The following is a 21,233-nucleotide window of genomic DNA, read 5'->3' on the forward strand; positions in this document are numbered from 1 at the left end:
TTTGCATCCATGCTCATCAAGGATATTGGTGTGGAGTTCTCTTTTTTAGTGGGCTCTTGTTCTGGTTTTGGTATCAGGGTAATGCTGGCCTCATAGAATGAATTTGGAAGTTTTCCATCATTTTTTATATTTTGGACTAGCTTAAGAAGATGAGGTCTTAACCCTGTTTTAACTGTTTGGTAGAGTTCACCTGTGAAGTCATCTGGTCCTAGACTTTTGATTGTTGAGAGTTTTTTGATTTCTGACTCAATTTGCTTGCTGGCTGTTGTTCTGTTCATGTTTTCTATTTCTGTTTCAGTTTATGTAACTTCTATGTTTCTAGGAATTTATCTATTTCTTGTAAATTGTCCAAAGTTTTGACTTACAAGTTTTCATAATATTATCTTATGGTTGTTTGTATTTCTGAGGTGTTGGTTATGATTTCTCCTCTCTCATTTGTCATTTTATTTGAGTCCATTCTGTTTTTTTCCCTCTGATACAAGCATTGCTACCCCAGCTTTCTTTTGACATTCATTTGCATGATGTTTCTCGACATCCTCTCGTTTTCATTCTGTAGGTGTCTTGAGGTCTAAAATGGGTCACTTGTAGACAGCATATAAATCTGTTTTGTTTTTTCATCCATTTTTACACCCTATGTCTTTTTATTGGAGCATTCATTCCATTTACATTCAAAGTAATTATTGATTTGTATGTATGTATTGCCATTTTATTACCTGTTTTGTTGTGGTTTTTCATGATTGTCTCGATCCTTTCTTGTTTTCCTGATTTACTTTAGTGATATATTTTCTTTCTACTTATTCTCTGAATATTTATGGGTGGTTTTTGATATATGGTGACCATTAAGTTTTTACATAATTTCTTTGCTTTTAGCCGTTTGTATTCAGTTGATGGTCATTTACCTTTGAACCCATTATTTTCTCCTCCCTACTGTGTTTTGGTACGTTATTATATTTTATATCCATTTTTGTGAGTTCCTCGACTGATTTTTTACAGAAATATTCGTTTTCACTGGATTTGTGTTTTCTACCTCCCTTTTGTCACTTTTGGTCTCTCTGTTCCACTCAGAGTCCCTCTTAGTATTTCTTGCTGGACTGATTTAGTGGTACAAACTCTTTTAGTTTTTGTTGGGGAGATTCCATGTCTCCTTCTGTTCTGAATGATAGCCTTTCAGGATAGTGTATTCTTGGGTGCTGATTTTTCCATTCAGCACTTTGAATATGTCATGTCACTTCCCTCTGGCTTGCCAAGATTCTGTTGACAAATATGTAGCTGTCCTTTGGTGGCTGGGGGCTATGCATCAGGGCAATCAGGGGCTCAAGGCTGTGCATCAGTGGCTGGAGACATGTGGCTGGGTGAGACCTATGAGGGTAGCCAGGGGTGCATAGCTGGGTGCAGTGCAGATGTGCACAGTGTGCAATGGCAGCTTTGCCTGCAGCTGGCCACACAGGGTGCCCATGCGGTTTGCACAAAGTTTGCCAAGGCCAGCAGGCTTGGAGTGGGTGAGCCCCCCCAGAGAATGCTTGGGACTGGCACACAGCTAGCACGTTAGGTAGCGAGTGTCCTTGCAGGTCCACTCCCTGGTAGGTGCCTCTGTGCTTAATCTGGGGGGAGGGGGGAAGAAAAATGGTGACTGTGAACTCCCTCATTATTGGAAAAGTCCCCCAACCACTCAGAAGTCAGCATGAGCAGATCTGTCTCCTGTTGCCTTGGCATTGTGTACAATGCCATGTTTACATTGCCTCTCTACACAGGCAGGGACCTGGCTCGCACTCATCCTCTTGGATCACCCAGTGCTGGGTCAGCTGACCTCCAAAGCTCCAGGATCCAAACTCAAGGGAATTCAGCCCCTCTGGGTTTTAAAGCCAACTGTTTTGGGGATTAGTCTTGTTTGTGTGAGCTCCCTGGTGTGAGGGCTCACTTTCTCTGCCCTCTCTGCAGGCAGCCACCCTCCACCTTTCTGACCTTCCTAACCTTTCAGATACAGCTTCTATTTAGTGGTGGAGTTTGTTCTGCCACTCTCTGGATCCCTCTGTGGTTTATGGACTTGGATGTGGATGTTATGTAGTTGAAAACATAGGACAGGGTGAGCTCAGGGTCCTCCTACTCTGCTATTACTAATTTTTTTTAAATGCCTTCATCTTTTGGATTTTTGAGACATGGTCAGACAGACTCCTATCACCCATGCACTTCAGGATTAGAAAGGAACTTTCCTACATTTTCTCCTAGCATTTTATGTTTTGAAACTCTACATATAACAAATAGCCTCAAGTTAAAGGGTATAATTTGATGCGACTTGATCTCATGGGTACAGCACCATGAAGTCATATGGTTTCTCTCTAAACCTTAAGTCATGATCCCTTTGTGTCTAAGGCCAATGTTGTTTTCGAAGTAAGGACTACATTTTTTTTTAACATTTGCAGATATTGCCCAGGTGTCTGAATGCCTGCACTGGGGTACCTCCTTTTCTGATGGACTGGATTCCCGTAAGTACTGCAGTCGATCTACCTTTGGACTTTATCCTGTGTTGTATCTTTCAGTCTGTTCACTTAATTTTGTTGCAGTACTTTAATGTTGAGGGATTCATAATTGGATTGATTTTCACTAAATGGTATGAGCTGCCGTTCCAATTATGACAGAAAGCACGGGCTTCCCGTGGTAGGTACTCACGAGCAAGGCTGATATCCTGGGCACTTGAGCTGAGAATGTCACTCTGTCTTTTTGCCAGCCTTCTTCCCTACCCTTGAGGCAAGAATCTCCTTTTGTTCACACAGAAATGTAGGTGAAGTCAGCAGAGAAAGGTCCCTTCTCTTCTCTTCCCTTTGTCTCTCAAACTCCCTGTCGCTACCTTCTGCCCGTCCCTTTCTCTGACTCAATCCCCCAGGTCCACTGCTCCAATCCAGCCCTGATCAGGGCGTCCTCCAGCTGCTGGCTTCTGCTCTGGCCATCCCTCAGTGAGGAAACTGCAGGGGGATTATGTAGTTCACGGGTCTGATCAAGAAATCTCTGCTCCTCAGAGCCCTCCTACACATGGTGCTGTCTGGGGAGAACTGGCATCCCGGGCGAGGGTCTGACTTCATGTTGGTCTCCTCAGTCCTCTCCCATAGTCACTGCTGGTCCCTCATCCTTCCCCATCATTAGAACTCCGCCATTTCCTAGGGGCAGATACCTGTCTATCTGACTCCGAGGCACCAGGGAGTCAGTGAATATTTCTAAAATAAATGAACATAAACACCCTATAAATCTAGACACAGGAAGTTCCCACCACCCTGGAAAACTCCCTCAGGCTCTCTTGCACAAAGGGTGATGTTGCTACTATCCTCTGTCGCCGCCATTTCTGCCAGCTTGTTCCCTGTGTGTACAGGAACCCCACTGTGTGCACTCAATGGGGACTGAGAGTGGATGGTCCTAGAAGCAGACGCTGACACAGAATGGTGAAAGGTGTATTAGGGGACAGTAGGAAGGACAAAGTGGAGGGGACAGGATGGGCAGGGAAAGCATTCAGGCAGATCTGACACCTTCTTAAAATAGATACATAATCACTGTCGTCTGTCACCGTGCACAGTCCTCTTGAAATTTCAAAATAGTTGTCCTATAAGGCAAAGAGATTTAGTGTTATTTCCGTCTTATCTTATGTTTTCCTACATGCATTCTGTCTTCTGTAGTTTGTCTGTGGCCTCAGATGAACACTTTAGTGTGTGGCTGCATCTGTGAGTCTATACGTAATGGAAAATGATTGTCTTCAGATCTAGATCTGTGAATGTGCACATTCTCATAATGATCTTTTCTTTCTTTGTCTGGTAGGGCCCGAATTTTAATAGAAAAATGAGGGACCTTGTCTTATTGTTTAAAACAGCGATTCCCAATCCCTGGGCTGAGGTGTTAACAGTCTTAGTTTAACGAACTCCCCTGACCATCTTTTTTTGATGATCATTGTGTGGAGATATCTTAATTGAAACTGTGAGAAGGGTGAGTGGACACTTCCCAGAGATTTTGCAGAGGCTTTACGTATTTAATGTCTTCTTTTTATAATGTTCTTGGAAACAAATATTACCCCTGTTTTCACCGATACCACAGCTGAGGCTCTGTGTAGGTCCCACTGAGAACTGGTATTAGGGCTGAGCCAGCAGGAACACAGGCAAAGCCTCAGGATATTGTGAGAGAAGTCTGAGGAGATGATTCCGCATTGAGGAGGTCCAGAAAGAATGAGGCAAGGTAGGAGACTTCCAAGTGGAGTGTGGTGTCATCCTCCTTGATGTATTCCAGGAACACACTGGAAAAGGTCCTCACCCGTAAGCACGCTTAGCTTATAAAGTTACCACAAAGACATGCCTGTGTAAAACGGGGAAGCCCGTAGCCTCGGGGTAAAGGTTTTGCATTTGGAAAGAAAAACAAAAGAGCAGACATACCACATGACACACAAACCAGAGACAATGGCAGGAGAGTGTGTTGTACAGAAAGATGTGGCTGTCCGTAAGGACTCAGAACTGAAAATGGCCACAGCATTTACCTTGTGCTTCTTGGCAGTTTTGGCAGAGCCAGGGTTCATGTCACTCTTGGGAGTGTCGCCTGCTTCTGGATCTGCAAAAAGCCCTAGAAGGGATGGAGGTTTATTCTGATTTGAGTCGACTGTTTGGAGATCAAAAACAAAAAAAACCCTCCCCTCATTCTTCCGACAACTTAAACTCTTTGCCCCAGTCAGATCCCAAATCACGTGCAGAGGGTATCCCACCTGCCTCAGGTGATCCCCAAGAAGAACTTGAAGAACCATCCCTTATAACTTGATGAAGACGCCTAAAAGCCCCGATTCAGATGTGTTCATCACTCACCGAACAACGAGGGATGGCTGGGGGTGCAACTAGATGGACACACGTTAGGCTGTGCCTCATGCCTCACAGGGCCCAGCACATGGCATGTGTACAGGGCATGTCTGCTGAAGCGCTATGCCTGCTTTTCTGCATACAGCCCCAATCCTTCTCCACGAGAGACACCTGTACCAACACATGGTGGGGGGAATGACAAAGATGAGATCATGAGAAACTTGAGGAATGTGGTAATGGCAGCAGACACATTCCCCTTGCATCACAATGGTCTGTGGTACAGCCTCTGCACCTTGGCCAAAGAGCTAACAGCAACAAAAATAAGATGGGTGTGTTTTACAAGTCAACTTCTAGTGCTCAGATCATCTTACCAAGTGTTGCAGGTGGAGGGGTTCAGGGCCGCCAAGGTTCAGGAGGTGGACGTGCCTAATGGTCCATGGGGGTGGGGCGCCTCTAGGGTAGGGCATGCAGAATCGTCCAGTTAACGGAGGAGGTACCCATGGATCCACACTGTCCTGCAGAACAGAAGTGACAGCTACGTGCCTATGCCAGACAAGAGTACCAATACCAAAAGCAGCTGTAACTCAGAGAAGAACGTGTCAGCACCTGTCACCTTCTCTGCCACCAGGATCCAAGAGAGTAGCATCAGTACCTGAAAACTCTGTCCCTGCCACTGGATACCACCTACAGCTTGGGGTGGTAGATGCAAGAGGAGGAACTGCTGTCACCACACATCACTGCCCATGTCTGCGGAAGTAAAATGGCAAGGGTCCTGTCCTAGAGGGTTAACAGGAGTAATTACATAGTGATGAAGCAGCATTCTCCAGACAGGCAGGCATCTATGTCCCAGTTCACCCTGCATCCCTCCTCTGCAGTGACTCCTGATGCTCTGTTTTTGGTATATTAGGAACACAACAAATTGAGTGCAAATAAATGGCTCTTATTCTGCTCGTGGAATCACAGCCACTCCTGGGGAAAAGTTCTGCAGCCGGACCCTCACTTTGCCTCCTCTGCTCCTCTCCCTGAGAAAGGAGTCTTCCCTCTTGAAGTGTTGTCAAAGGCCTCTGAGACCTCTGGGGAGTGGAGGATGCCTGGAGGAAGTCTTCTGTGAGGAACAAGTGACTTGTGGTGAATGTCTCCAAAGCTCAGATGTGTTCATCTTAATTCATAGGGAATTCTGACTTGAAGCATACTGCAGGACACAGAGTAATTAAGTCCTACAGAAACAAAAAAGGTAAAAATTCACATAACAGCTTTAATGCAAGTGTTTTGGTATAAAACTCCTGGGATGTGTCATGAGACTGTATCAGCTCTAACAGTGACTAGGGACACAACCAGAAACTGCTCATATGAACACAATCGAAGGACACAATGTTCAGGTTATTTTTACCTAAGGTATAGCTGGAAGGATTCCAGACAACTCATTTACCAACAAAGACGGGAAGGTGATGAGTGATGATAATGACTGAGGCTTGATCTGGGGGAGAAAAACACATCCACCTTCAGTCGTGCCACACTGTGCACCAAAGAGGGAGAGGAGGAAAAAAGGAAACACTTACCCAGTTGTCCTGAGCATTCTTCTCATGATCTGCGATCTGAAAAAGCAACAATGAAAAGTTCATATTTAGGAATTCCAAGGGCCACTACATTCACCCACATGAGGTACTAAGGGTTCCATATGTCAGGTAGAACTCACGTTACCTGGTGTCTGAAGGTGAGTTCTGCCTGCTGCAGCTGTTCTTGTCTTTGTCCATTTTGTTGCCTGTGAGTTATAGTTCCTTTTGTCAGATAAGGCCCAATATTGGGTATGATTTTCAATAATCTGCCCATGTTCTCATCCTCCTCCTAAGTGTCCCCTAATACAGTTTTACACATGAAACACTTTTCACATGATTATAAATGTACAATAGGATCAAAACTATTGTTCCATCCTTTCCTGACTTATTCCATGACCGTAGGGTTCAGAGTTCACATAATTCCTTCCCACTTTCAATTGTGCCCTAATTCATCATGTGACAAGTGTCTTTCATCATAAAGCTCTTTCGTCCTTTCACTTAGATCTTCACCATGTTTCCTAGGGTTGCAAAGACCAGGGCCATGAAATGGCACTACCATGTTGATGGTATGATTCATTCTAAGACACACTGCTTTCCTACAGATTATGATACTTGACACCACCCCCCAGGAACGTTGGCATGGATGAAGTTTCCACACAGTCTGGCCATTGCTTGAAATCTGGAAATGTTGATGAAGTTAATTGTTTTGTTCTTTCTAAATCTTACCTTTTTTATCTGTTAATACTCTATGCATATGTCCTCTGAACTTTTGTTTATATTACTATGTTGAGTCTAAACATAGACTTTTAACCTTGTAATAAGATTAAAAACAAAAGAAATGAAGAGAGGTTTCATGAGCTGTTGGTAATTAGTAGCTGAACTCACTTGTACTTGTTTATTTCTTTCATAGCATTTTCACATTTCCCCTGCACCTGCCAGCTGATTCTTCTTTGCCGCCAGTTCACACTGTGTCATTTTCAGCTTCCTAAGATGGGAAAGACATATACACGGTCCAGGAGCCAAGGTCCACAAATTCTGCCTTTTACCTCCCAGCACTCTTGAAGGCCTAGATACAAATACCTTTCCCCCACCTCTCCCGTAAATGCACAGACTGACAACACAGAGAAATGAACTGAACACCCCAGTTAAGTTAAAGAAAATTCAACCTCTGTCTGCTGCCATGTCTCTGCTCTCAGACCTGTTTCCTCTCCTTCATCATAAAGTCATCAAATAACATTGCACTTTGTGCCTTCCCAGAGCTGGACTTTGGTTTGAGATGGTGAAGGCTCATTTCAGTTCAGTGTCAAAAGCCGTGTCTGACCACCCATACCCATTAGGATGAAGCAAGGGATCATCACTAGTCTCACCCCTCCGTGGGGAGCCCTGATTCTCAATCCAGAAGTTGTACCCTGACAAAGACAATCACCCTGAAACACGACCTTCCAGGATATGGCTTCCCCAGCATTGCAGCTCCCTCCCAGACATCGCTAGAGCCAGGAGTACAACCCCTGCGTCCACCTTCACATATCCTGGTGGAGGAAAAGGCCACTCTTAGAGCAGCAACATCACCTGAGGTAGAACCTGATATGAACTGTCACACAGTCTGGGTTTATCTCCAGGAAACAGATTTCAGATGGAAAACTATCAACTTCATGGAGCCAATGTAGTTGAACAAGACTCAGTTCATTGACAGTGAAGGCAGCAAAGGGAAATGCTTAGAAAGGCTGGTTTGCTGTGTTGCCCTCAGACTATTTTGTTCATGGTGTTGCTTTAAAGGGTTTCAACTTGGTACTGGACGTATTCAAGAGTCACATGCAAAATTGAAAGACTCCTAGAAACTGACACCAAACCTCTAGACAGAGAAAGGCACATGCATTTCCTTCCGGCATCTCAGGCAGTCCTTCAACAAATGCTTTCTGGAGTGGCTGGAATGTAGTGGTTCTGTTGTAAGGGATTGAAAATAGAAAGGTGGCCAGGGTGCTGTACGTGCTCCCCAAAAGAGCTTAGAAATGATAAAAACAAGATGCCAGTGAGACAGAGCAGGCTGCACCCCAGGTGTGGGAAGGACTAACAGAAGCTGAGTCTCCAGGGAAGAGAAGGAAGTATTTCCTTTTCAATGTGAATGAGGGACTCTAAAGGCCCTGATCTCCTCGTGAGAACAAAAGGAAATACTGTACAAAGGAGGAAACATGTGAGCGAATGCACCAAATTTCTAATGACCCCATGAAGACACATGTGACCAAGATGGAGAAGAAGGGAGCCCAGGACAAAGCCAGCCTGGCAGTGGGAACCAATCTCCCCAGGACTCATGAATGAACTTGGGGACAGACAGCTGAACTGCAAAATAGGTGGACAACTTTATGGGCACAGACTTAGAAGGAAACGTGTTTCGTTCAGAGGCAGCCAGCAAAGATGAGCCCTAGTGAAGCTGCGGGCTTTGGTCAAGACTCAGAGGAGTTACACTTCAAAAATCGGGGGACAGGAAATAACTCAGCTTCCTTAGGCATTGGCCTGCTGTGAACAATCTCACTAGCAGAACTGATGCAGGGATCCAGTACTACTGGCGCCCCTACCCACTTTCCAGAAATAAATTTCTGTGGTTTCTGCAGCAAGATCATTGATTTTTTCCCTACACATTCTTGACCCATGTGGGGTCCTGAACAAAAATGACCTAATTCCTGGATGACAAGACAACGTGATGGGACTGAAACCCATGCGCCAATGGAAATGGATCCCAAGCAGATCCAGACATCAATGTTATTAATGCTGATACCTTCCCTCTTCCACCCCAAATACATGACACAATGTGTGACAAGCACTTAGGACAGAAAGGAAAATGCGGGTGACAGAAAGCAAGGTAAGAAGGACAGGCACAATTCTGAGTGCATTTGGCAAAAAATTCGCAAAGAATTTTAATTATCTCTACTGGCCGTCACATTCATTCATACAACAGTACTTGTGATAGTTCTCACATGAACATTTTAGTCTTCTATAGCCACTTTTCTTTCTTCATAGAATTCTTCAAGGATGCCTGCTTTGTCCTTCAGCTGTTTGACTTTTGCTTCTTTGGTTGCTTTCACAGACCTCAATGCATTACACTTGTCTTCCAGGGCCTTTTCATTTTCTGTACAAACATGGATTTGCTTTCTAAGTGTGCACATGACCTGAGACTTGTTTTGGGTGAGATAGGAAAAGGGCAAGAACCGTGAAGGCAGGAAGGCACTCTTTCCCTTTCCAATGCAAAGTCATTGTCACCAATATGGGGATTTCTCCGCAACAGACAGCATACTTTCCAGTTGACAGTTATTGGACCTCAAGACTCTCAACTCTACATGCTCGAATGCACCATTTTCATCTTGCGTTTTTAAGTAAGACAGATAAGAGAAAAACACTTTCCATAAGTAATGATTGCACAAAAATTTGAGTGCACCTAACACAACAGGGTTGTGCATTGCAATAAACAAAGACCTTGAGGCATAAATGTAACTAGGAGAAGATAAAGATGGTGGGAAATAGTTCATGTCAGATAGCTTATAAATGGTTTTCTTGTTGGAATATATATATATATTTATATACATCTGTACGTGTGTGTGTGCATACACACACACAAACACACACTTCTTCCCCATTCACGTTGAAAATTCACTGTTCAGCATTAAGAGAGAAAGAGACTATGGAGCACCTGGGTGGCTCGCTCAGTTGAGCATCAGACTCTTGATTTGGGGTCAGGTCATGATTCTAGGATCGTGCGATCCAGACCTGTGTTGGGCTCCACACTGAGCGTGGATCCTGCTTAAGATTCTCTCTCTTTCCCACTGCCCCTCTCGCATGCCCTCTCTCACTAAAATTTAAACAAAAAATTCATAAAGAATAATTTAAAAATATTTTTTTTAAAGGAAAGGATTATACACTGTGGCTATCACCCTTTGTCTCTCAACTATATTTGGGAATTTTCTACATATCTTGGAGGGCAGAGTTGAATGATGTGATAAATTACCTAATTGTGAAAATAAAAGATAACTCCTAGTCCTTGAAATAGCAAAACTCATCTTGGTGGTCCTAGTGAAATTCTAGCTCATTGTTCAGAAGGAGATTTGGCTCCCAGAGGCCCACTCTCTACTGTGGTAAATGGCAAGCAAATGTGCTGTGCTCACTTCACCCAATGAATAAAAGCCTCCAGAGCCAAATTACAGTAAAACTCAGCAGCCAACTCTTATCACTTCCTGATTCTTCACATTCCTCTCTCTCTGAGTTTGCAAGGCAACAAGTGCACTTTGAAGGGTGTCATTTAAAATTTCATTGAAGTGGGTGCCTGGGCGGCTCAGTCAGTTAAGCATCCCACTTCAGCTCAGGTCGTCATCTCGTGGTTTGTGAGTTTGAGCCCTGTGTCAGACTCTGTGCTGACAGTTCAGAGCCTGGAGCCTGTTTTGGATTCTGTGTCTCCCTCTCTCTCTACTCCTCCCCTGCTCCTGCTTGTGCTCTGTCTCTCCCTGTCTCTCAAAAAATTATTAACACTATTTTTTTAATTTATTTAAAGTGCTCCATTATTTTGATGTTCTCCTTCAACAAAACATGTTGAATGAGTAATAATAATTCATTCCTTTTATTTGTGTTTTTAGAATGCAATCCAGGCAAAGAAGGGATTCTTACCTTCAGTTTAAGAGCTTCATCAGAGAGAAACTTACTTTCTCTCATAGTTTCCTGAAGACATTTCCTTAACTCACTGTTGTATAAAACACGAAAAAGGAATCAGAATTTAAAAAAAAAAAAAAAGCATAGTGCTAGATAAACCTATCTTCTAATGTGTGACTCCTTTCACAAATAAAGAGGTAGCTCTTTACATTTGTGAAGCTTGTGTTGAATTGGTATTGTTTATAGAACACATGAAATAGGTCAGTAGGATGCTCTACCAGAGTGGCAGTAACCAAAATGAAGTCACAAAAAAATATTTGAAAGGGCAATGCTACCTTCTGTTCCCAAATGGGTGTTTTTTCAGCAATGATGTTCTTTGTTTTCTTTCTTAAAAGTAGTGATCTTCTCAATTATTCACTGTAAACTAACTAAAAGGAGACAAAACATGTTCTAAGGCTGTTACCAAACCAGTGACATCAAATAATCCCAGTGTATTAGCAGCACACATGATCTGACAGGTGGGTGTAACTAACATTTTAGGTTTCCCGTTGTGCCTGAAGAAATCAAGTTTTAGCAGCATGTTAAACCTAAGAAAACCTTATTTCAATGAGATTCCTATTTAAAATATTGTCCAAAATGGAGAAACACAATAAAATATCTTCTCATTTCTCTCCCATCTGGAAGCACCCTTCTTAGAAAATCCAATCACTTCAAATACTTATGTCACCACCAGAGATGAAACAAAAATCAAATCCTATCAACTTACATTTCTCTCCTCCAATTATTAAGGTACATAAATAGGTCCCTGCAAATAATGGAACAAACAAAACCATCATTTAGTCTCGATTTGAGCCACTCACACTCCCAGGTGCTATTTGGAATTCCACACAAGGAAAGTTCAAACTGCTGCTGGCTGACTGACTACTCAAAGGCCTTGGATGACTTCCTGCTGCTCACAGATTGCCTTTCATGAACCCTAGGGCAGGGGCCCTGGAGGACAAGGTCTTTGGAATCAGACATACGGGTACCATCTCAGCTTTACACTTAGTGGCTGGAGGATCTGGATTAATGGCAATTCCTAGAAGACAAACTTTTTTCATCCCAACATGAGAATGTTACCCTCCAGCCTTAAAGGAATATTATTCAACACACATGAAGCACCCAATTACAGGTAACACATGTAAGCTCTAGAACAGACTCCTCCAACAGGGACTGATTCTGTCATCTGACCAGAAAGTGCAAACTTCTCTTTTGTTGGCCCACTGTGAGAGCTCTCATGCCCTGAGATCACTCTTCTCCCCACCACCGCCACTGCATTCAAAGGGATGAACAACCAGCCTTTGAGGGCTCGTTAAGTGTCAGGCAGCCACCCTGGCTCTCAACAGACAGTGCCACAGGATCACCACAGTCTATGGAGCCTGTGCAGAATACATTACCCCCATTTGCAAAAATCTCATCTCCACTCATTCTCCCCTGGCATGAACGGCTTCCTCCACCTCAGACTCAGAACCATGGTTTAAACCTCTCTTGTGACACACACCCTGCCTGGCAATATCTGGCTTTGTCTCTAAGCTCAGGCTTCTTGATAGGCTTGTAGATAGAGAGTTTTCTCATCTTCACATTTCACGAAGAGCCAGGTCATGGCAAAGTACTCACTCCAAACCTCAGGTTCATATCATCACTTGTTTCCTAATCATTTCTATGTAAAATTACACTAATTTCATTCCCTCTACTCTGGTGATGTGTTCCTCCTCCTGATGTCTTAAGAGATGGCAACTCCCTCCACATTGTCACTTAGGCTCCAAACAGGGAAGAGAAAGATGAATTTCAAGAGTTAAAAAGTCAATTAGACATCAGAAGTCCCCATATTTATCCTTAGGTGAATCAAAACGCACATCAAGGGGCGCCTAGGTGGCTCAGTTGGTTGAGTGTCTGACTTTGGCTCAGGTCATGCATGATCTCACTGTTCATGGGTTCTACCCTCCCATGGGGCTCTGTGGTGACAGGTAAGACCTGGCACCCACTTTGGACTCTGTGTGTGTCTCTCCCTCTCTGTCCCTCCCCCACTTGCACTCTTTCTCTCTCACTCAAACATTAAAAAAAAACCACAACCCACATCAAACACCAGTACTGAGAAAATATTGCAAAGAAAACTAAAGCTTAAATTCTTACCGTGATATTCTCAAGGCTCTATCTAAGAGGGGAAAAAACAAAATTAAATTTGGTGTCAAAACATATTATTAGTAAAAACCTATAGTTCCCGATAAATAGCAAAATAGTAATCCAGTGAAATTACAGTAATTTTATTTTGCGTAATTAATTCACAGGATCAAAAGATAAGAAAAAATAGAATTTCTATTTAAGTCATGTTACTTCACAATTTCTGTTAAAGAGCACAACGTAAATAGTTTTTTTTAACAGAAAATTTGTTTATATTAAATGAACATTCAGCCTATTCAATTTTGAACATTGATAATACATTTAAAAAATGCTTTAAATTGTCATTTCCCTCACTTATTTTTTTTAAATCCAGTATCCACACTGAAGTTTAGAACTAGGATTATTTTGAATTCCTGAAATAAAGAAACAGGAAGGAAGGGAGGGAGGGAGGGACAGAGGAAGGGCGGGCAAAATCTTTGAGCTATGATATGCCTCTTTTATTCTCTAGAAAGCTCTTCTGAAATACTACATGGAGTTGGCTGTCTGCTGAATTCATACAGAGTTATGGCACATCAGGTGCCATGATTTTTTCCAGACTGCTACAAACAAAATAAAAGCCACCAAATGAGAAAAAGAATAAAACACGGCTAGAGCTAAAGCACAAGCAACAACAGAAATAACAGTTGATGTTTAAAAAAAGAGCAAAAAGAGCTCTGCAGACCTCAGTTCTCCTGATAAATTCTAGCTCAATCAAATCTAGGCATGACCCGGTTTTGACACCATTAACATATTTCCCCATTCTAAAGTTTTAAAGGATGATGAGAGGCTGAGGCCAGCCCTAAACTCTTGCCAGGATATTAGAATATCATCATGCTATCAAAAAGCCACTTAGGAACCTCTGAGCTTCCCTGTCCCTTGTCACCCAGCCCCACAGGCGGGGAAGTGAAAAGGAATATGAACACACCAAATACTTAATATTTGTGTTTCTGTGTGAAGGCAAGTTTTCTCCAGTGGCAGGGAGAGGGGCAAATACGCATTTAGAAATAAATTCCAAAGTATTCTGTTCTTCCAGAAAAGATCTGCCCTCAAGAGGAACGAAGAGCCTAACTGGGGATTTCCCAAAGAGTAAACAATACAGGTGAGGGAAAATACTCAACTCCAGGGCTCTCACCTTCCTGTCTCACCTGGGAGTAAATTCAGACTAACCCCTAGCCAGATAAATATAAAAACCTCACACTCATGTCCTATTTACCTCAGTTCCTTTACCAGCACATAACATTTGTCTTTCAACACAACTTACAAGGCATAGTAAAGTAAAAACCACACAGTTTGAACACAAATAGCAAGCATTAGAATTACACTTCCTATGGCAGAGATGTAGGAATTATCATCCTGGGAACTTAAAACCACTTCCATTCCTGTGATAATGCAGATAATGAAAAAAGTGGACAACATGCAAAAAGAGATGGTGAATGTAAGCAGACAGTTGAACCTCTAAGATTTTAAAGTGATTTGAGATGCAGCGAAGGCAGTCCTGAGAGGAAAATACATTGCAATCCAGGCCTATCTCAAGAAACAAGAAAAATCCCAAATACAAAATCTAACAGCACACCTAAAGGAAATAGAAGCAGAGCAGCAAAGACACCCCAAACCCAGCAGCAGAAGAGAAATAATAAAGATCAGACCAGAAATAAACAATATAGAATCTAAAACAACTGTAGAGCAGATCAATGAAACCAAGAGTTGTTTTTTTGAAAAAATGAACAAAAATTGATAAACCTCTAGCCAGGCTTCTCAACAAGAAAAGGGAGATGACCTAAATAGATGAAATCATGAATGAAAGTAGAATTGTTACAACCAATCCCTCAGAAATACAAGCAATTATCAGGGAATACTATGAAAAATTATATGCCAACAAGCTGGGCAACCTGGAAGAAATGGACAAATTCCTAAACACCCACACACTTCCAAAACTCAAACAGGAGGAAACAGAAAGCTTGAACAGACCCATACCAGCGAAGAAACTGAATCAGTTATCAAAAATCTCCCAACAAATAAGAGTCCAGGACCAGATGGCTTCCCAGGGGAATTCTACCAGACATTTAAAGCAGAGATAATACCTATCCTTCTCAAGCTATTCCAAAAAATAGAAAAGGGAAGGAAAACTTCCAGGCTAATTCTATGAAGCCAGTATTGCTTTGATTCCTAAACCAGACAGAGACCAAGTAAAAAAAGAGAACTACAGGCCAACATCCCTGATGAATATGGACACAAAAATTCTCAATAAGATACTAGCAAATCGAATTCAACAGCATATAAAAAGAATTATTCACGATGATCAAGTGGGATTCATTCCTGGGATGCAGGGCTGGTTCAACATTCACAAATCAATCAATGTGATACGTCACATTAATAAAAGAAAAGATAAGAACCATATGATCCTGTCAATCGATGCAGAAAAAGCATTTGACAAAATTCAGCATCCTTTCTTAATAAAAACCCTCGAGCAAGTCGGGATAGAAGGAACATACTTAAACATCATAAAAGCCATTTATGAAAAGCCCACACCTAATAGCATCCTCAATGGGGAAAAACTGAGAGCTTTCCCCTTGAGATCAGGAACACGACAGGGATGTCCACTCTCACCGCTATTGTTTAACATAGTGTTGGAAGTGCTGGCATCAGCAATCAGACAACAAAAGGAAATCAAAGCATCAAGATTGGCAAAGATGAAGTCAAGCTTTCACTTGTTGCAGATGACATGATACTATACATGGAAAATCCGATAGACTCCACCAAAAGTCTGCTAGAACTGATACATGAATTCAGCAAGGTTGCAGGATACAAAATCAATGTACAGAAATCAGTTGCATTCTTATACACTAATAATGAAGCAACAGAAAGACAAAGAAACTGATCCCATTCACAATTGCACCAAGAAGCATAAAATACCTAGGAATAAATCTAACCGAAGATGTACAAGATCTGTATGCTGAAAACTATAGAAAGCTTATGAAGGAAATTGAAGATATAAAGCAATGGGAAAACATTCAGTGCTCATGGGTTGGAAGAATAAATATTGTTAAAATGTCAATACTACCCAAAGCTATCTACACATTCAATGCAATCCCAATCAAAATTGCACCAGCATTCTTGTCGAAGTTAGAACAAGCAATCCTAAAATTCATATGGAACCACAAAAGGCCCCGAATAGCCAAAGTAATTTTGAAGCAGAAGACCAAAGCAGGAGGCATCACAATCCCAGACTTTAGCCTCTACTACAAAGCTGTAATCATCAAGACAGCATGGTATTGGCACAAAAACAGACACATAGACCAATGGAATACAATAGAAACCCCAGAAGTAGACCCACAAACGGATGGACAACTAATCTTTGACAAAGCAGGAAGGAATATCCAGTGGAAAAAAGACAGTCTCTTTAACAAATGGTGCTGGGAGAACTGGACAGCAACATGCAGAAGATTGAAACTAGACCACTTTCTCACACCATTCACAAAAATAAACTCAAAATGGATGAAGGACCTGAATGTGAGACAGGAAACCATCCAAACCCTAGAGGAGAAAGCAGGAAAAGACCTCTCTGACCTCAGTCGTAGCAATTTCTTACTGGACACATGCCCAAAGGCAAGGGAATTAAAAGCAAAAATGTACTATTGGGACCTCATCAAGATCAAAAGCTTCTGCACTGCAAAGGAAACAACCAACAAAACTAAAAGGCAACCAACGGAATGGGAAAAGATATTTGCAAATGACATATCGGACAAAGGGCTAGTATCCAAAATCTATAAAGAGCTCACCAAGCTCCACACCCAAAAAACAAATAATCCAGTGAAGAAACGGGCAGGAAACATGAATAGACACTTCTAAAGAAGACATCCAGATGGCCCACAGGCACATGAGAAGATGCTCAACGTCGCTCCTCATCAAGGAAATACAAATCAAAACCACACTCAGATATCACCTCATGCCAGTCAGAGTGGCCAAAATGAACAAATCAGGAGATTATAGATGCTGGCGAGGATGTGGAGAAACAGGAACACTCTTGTACTGTTGGTGGGAATGCAAACTGGTGCAGCCACTCTGGAAAACAGTGTGGAGGTTCCTCAAAAAGTTAAAAATAGACCTACCCTATGACCCAGCAATAGCACTGCTAGAAATTTACCCAAGAGATACAGGAGTGCTGATGCCTAGGGGCACTTGTACCCCAATGTTTATAGCAGCACTTTCAACAAGAGCCAAATTATGGAAAGAGCCTAAATGTCCATCAACTGATGAATGGATAAAGAAATTGTGCTTTATATACACAATGGAATACTACATGGCAATGAGAAAGAATGAAATATGGCCTTTTGTAGCAACATGGATGGAACTGGAGAGTGCTATGCTAAGTGAAATAATGCATACAGCGAAAGACAGATATCATATGTTTTCACTCTTTTATGGATCCTGAGAAACTTAACAGAAACCCATGGGGGAGGAAAAGGAAAAAAAAAAAAAGAGGTTATAGAGGGAGGGAGCCAAAGCATAAGAGACTCTTAAAAACTGAGAACAAACTGAGGGTTGATGGAGGCTGGAGCAAGGGGAGGGTGGGTGATGGGTATCGAGGGGGGCACCTGTTGGGATGAGCACTAGGTGTTGTTGGAAACCAATTTGACAATGAATTGCATATTTAAAAAATAATAAAATAAATAAATAAAAACATTAAAAAATTCTACATTTATGAATTTAATGTGCAATCTCCTAATTTTCCATATAGGATATACATTTTTCTTTCAACTACATGTGGGATTTTCTCAGGACTAAAACATCTAATGTATGCATATACACACAATATCAAATGAAGAAATCCACTAAAACGAAATGAAATCATACTGGTGAACACAGATTACGTTTTTTATGGCAGTACTCAAGGTGGGGTGATATTTTCAACTGGGGGGGGGGAGTTAACAGACACGTACACCACAATTCTTGAAGTTACAGCAACTTGCCTGCGCATCAGAAGATCTGTCTTCTTTCTTACAGGGAGAGAAAGGAGCCTTGAAAGTATGTGTGGTGAATGTAAAACTCAGGCAGGTCTGTGAATCTCAGACTGAGAAAATGAGAAAGAAAGGAAAAAAAAAACAGTGGAAATGTATCGAACAGGTTATCTAAGCATCAATTTTCATAAAGAAAAAATACCATCAGGCTTTTTCTTCTAAAATTGATTCAGGATGTTTGTTTGGTACAGTCTTACCCATACTGAGAAGTGGCCTTGGTATGTTCTTTGACCATGAGCAGTCTGGGAGGGACGCCGTGAATCTGCTTTTAGTAAAACCTGCAATCAATTTAAAAGTATTTCAGATGTTCACGAGTTCATGAGAAATCAGAAAACATGCCAAATCTCAACTGAAAAGGGGATAAGGTAACAAGGATATTTTTAAGATATTATTGATGAGATTCCTTCCAATGAAGACAAGAGAGGATAACTGTAACAAATTCTGTTGCAGGAATAATATTGAACATTCAAGAAACGGGCGGTTCCCGACACAACATACCTGTCAGGTTTCCAGTTATTTCCAACGACTACAACATTGTTGGGAAAAAATCCCCACTGAAAGTTCATAAAAGCATGTGCGATGTGGAGGTCACATTGTGTTTTCACCTCTGGCTCTGGTTCCAGCAGGACTCGGAGAGTGGGTCCCAGCTCCTTCTTCTAGAAGGTCCTGAGAGTCAACATTTGGCGTCCTCACTTCCCAACTGAATGCGGCTCCTGTTCCTCCGAATTTGTGTCAGGATTTCTCCCCCGAAACAAGCCTGACCTGGAACAAACCAACCCCAGCCTCTCTGACGTGGCCTCACGGGACCCCATGAATCCACGGATCCTCCAGGGAAATACCGGCAGGGGGAATGAGGAACAAACCACGAACAGCCCAGAAAAAGCGAGGGACTGTGCCGCCAACCGACCACCCGCGCTTCCGGGGAAGCCGCCCAGGCCCTGCCTCCCCCGCCTCGGGACTCATCCCCACCACCTAGGAGACGCCAAGGGGCTGCGAAGCCTCCAGGGTCTCCCCCAGGCCCGGGGGCGGAACCTGCTGGAAACGCAGCTCTGGCTCTTTGCCCACACTCAGAGGCACTGGGTCCTCAGAAGCAAGGAAGCCTTCCCAGCCCGGAGGCGCCCTGGATCAGAAAAGCCTAGTGGGCGCCTTCTCAGGCCAGCACTGCCCACGCAGAGGCCCGGCCCCTCCCTGGGCGTGGTGCGTGCGCGCCCTCTGCTGGCCGCCGTGGGAATTCCTGCAATGCTCAAGGCCATGGCTGCTCAGCTGGAAGTACTGAGAGTGCAGCTGGTCCAGTGAAGCCTGTTCTCCTGATCCAGAAGGGTCTTAGCGAAGGGCTTGCTTGGGACACAAAGAAACCTTTTCCTTCTCCTTTTTACTGAGTGAAGAATGAAACCGAATTTATTGACGTAGTGATATCATGTGTAATGCTTTAAGCAGCATTCGCAGAAATACAGACTGCAAATTGACACCTGCTGACCTACAGGTTATGGTGTTTAGCACCATAATACTTGGGTTAAATAAAAAAGTTGACACCTCTGAGAAAGAGATACAGGCTTCCAGCTATGGAATGAATAACTCATTGGGATCCAGGGTACAGCCCATAGAATAGCGTCAATCCTGTAAGAAAGCGTTGCATGCTTTCCCAATATAGCTACCCTTGTATAGGTACCTGGAGAGCGTAATGTATACACACGGAATCACCATGATATATGCCTGAAACTAATACAACATGGGGAGTCTCCTATATTTCAATTAAAAATGACAATATTTTTAATTTCTCCTTCACCATTAAAAATTATTTCTAATTGAGAACATGTGAAATTCCATTTATACCACATTCTCTATTGTCACCATCTTGATGTTGAGAGCTTAGTTTTCAAGTTGTCAATAATGTCTTTGAGGACACAAATGGGACAAGGTCAGAATGCGCATCTAGAGGGAGCTACACATCTGGTATAAATTTCCTGCCTCTATATGGGTAATTTCAATGAAAAGTGCTTTATGGACGAAGATGGATGAAATCATTTCCATCAGACTCATAGGTATATAATTGTGGCTTCAAATCCTAATTGCCATCTCTTCATATCAGAGGAAGGCTGGGTGAAGATATAGGTTTCTCTTTTGATGTAAGAGAAGGCTGTGGTGTTTTAAACTGCTCACCTACCATCCAGAATCCAGATTAGCAGGCCTTGGCCTTCTGCTCTGCGCAGCCCTGTCCAGGAAACGGCACCACATCTCCTGTGTCCCCCTCTCCCCTGTCATGTTTTAGCTCAGGCCCTGATCACAGTGGATGAGAATCCTGTTTAGAGAAGCTGCTCATGCTGACCTTTACTGGAGCACGGCTGTTCCCAGCCACCGCAGGGAAGCATGTGGACAGCCAGATTTTGAGCCCTTGGTGGCCCAGCCATGACCCCAACGTGGATGGAAGCCTGGTTGCCTCCATAACCTGGGAGGAAGGCGGGCCCAGCAGGAGTCAGGCGCTCTGGGGCAGAATGCATGGGCTTTGAGGACCCGGAAAGAGTCAGATGCTTACACCCAACTCCTCCTTGGTGGTGCGGAAGGAATGGGTATCATGTCATTGACATCTGCCCTGCCCGGTCCTCAAAAAGGAAACGGTGGGGGGTGGGGCGACTTGGTGGCTCAATCACTCAAGTGTCCAACTTTGGCTCAGGTCATGATCTCAGGATTTGTGAGTTTGAGCCCCACGTCGGGCTCTGTGCTGACAGCTCAGAGCCTGGAGCCTGCTTTGGATTCTGTGTCTCCCTCTCTCTCTGCCCCTCTCTCAATTGTGCTCTCTCTCTCACTCAAAAATAAACATTGCATCAAAATAAAAGATAAAAACAGAAAACACTGAGAGGAATATGGGCCATTATAAGACTCACACACACAACTGCTACCTTGAGTCTACCTCAGCTCCCACCTGGATTGGTGCTACCGTGAGGTAGCTGGTACGTGGGGAAATCCACAACGTGTGGATTCATGCAGGGTTTCTTCACTGTTCTACCCGAGAC

General features: G+C 43.0%; 1 protein-coding gene and 4 long non-coding RNA genes across 10 annotated transcripts in view; 2 read left to right on the top strand and 3 right to left on the bottom strand.

Annotated features, from left to right (window-relative positions):
* The window catches only part of LOC147571030 (transport and Golgi organization protein 1 homolog), a 494,441-nt gene that overhangs the window by 384,521 nt on the left and 88,687 nt on the right, over positions 1–21,233 (bottom strand). The gene's annotated exons all lie outside the window — the stretch shown is intronic.
* Positions 1–21,233, top strand: part of LOC147571040 (uncharacterized) — a 72,253-nt gene that overhangs the window by 12,792 nt on the left and 38,228 nt on the right. For all 4 annotated transcript variants that reach the window (XR_015247792.1, XR_015247793.1, XR_015247790.1 and 1 more), the window contains exon 2: positions 2,421–2,483. This is a non-coding gene — a long non-coding RNA (uncharacterized LOC147571040). The remainder of the gene's footprint in view (positions 1–2,420; positions 2,484–21,233) is intronic.
* On the bottom strand, positions 3,425–6,141 carry LOC147571041 (uncharacterized). 3 transcript variants are annotated; one of them, XR_015247782.1, is made up of 5 exons: positions 5,470–6,141; positions 5,189–5,360; positions 4,827–4,988; positions 4,508–4,590; positions 3,425–3,589 (listed from the first exon to the last, which is right to left on the bottom strand). It is a non-coding gene; the product is annotated as an uncharacterized LOC147571041 (long non-coding RNA). The 3 variants fall into 3 exon arrangements; XR_015247783.1 differs by having other exon boundaries at positions 5,189–5,332; positions 5,424–6,140; XR_015247781.1 differs by having other exon boundaries at positions 5,189–5,332; positions 5,470–6,139.
* On the bottom strand, positions 6,322–19,073 carry LOC147571042 (uncharacterized). Its single transcript, XR_015247788.1, has 8 exons — positions 18,721–19,073; positions 18,420–18,571; positions 18,171–18,275; positions 13,178–13,195; positions 9,346–9,497; positions 7,259–7,358; positions 6,519–6,579; positions 6,322–6,412 (listed from the first exon to the last, which is right to left on the bottom strand). It is a non-coding gene; the product is annotated as an uncharacterized LOC147571042 (long non-coding RNA).
* LOC147571043 (uncharacterized) lies at positions 18,473–19,996 on the top strand. The gene is made up of 2 exons (XR_015247800.1): positions 18,473–18,587; positions 18,673–19,996. It is a non-coding gene; the product is annotated as an uncharacterized LOC147571043 (long non-coding RNA).

Source organism: Puma concolor, unplaced genomic scaffold (genome assembly GCF_028749965.1).
Source record: "Puma concolor isolate L17-30 unplaced genomic scaffold, mPumCon1.1.hap2 unalloc_scaffold_7, whole genome shotgun sequence".
In the NCBI taxonomy this organism is placed as follows: domain Eukaryota; kingdom Metazoa; phylum Chordata; class Mammalia; order Carnivora; family Felidae; genus Puma; species Puma concolor.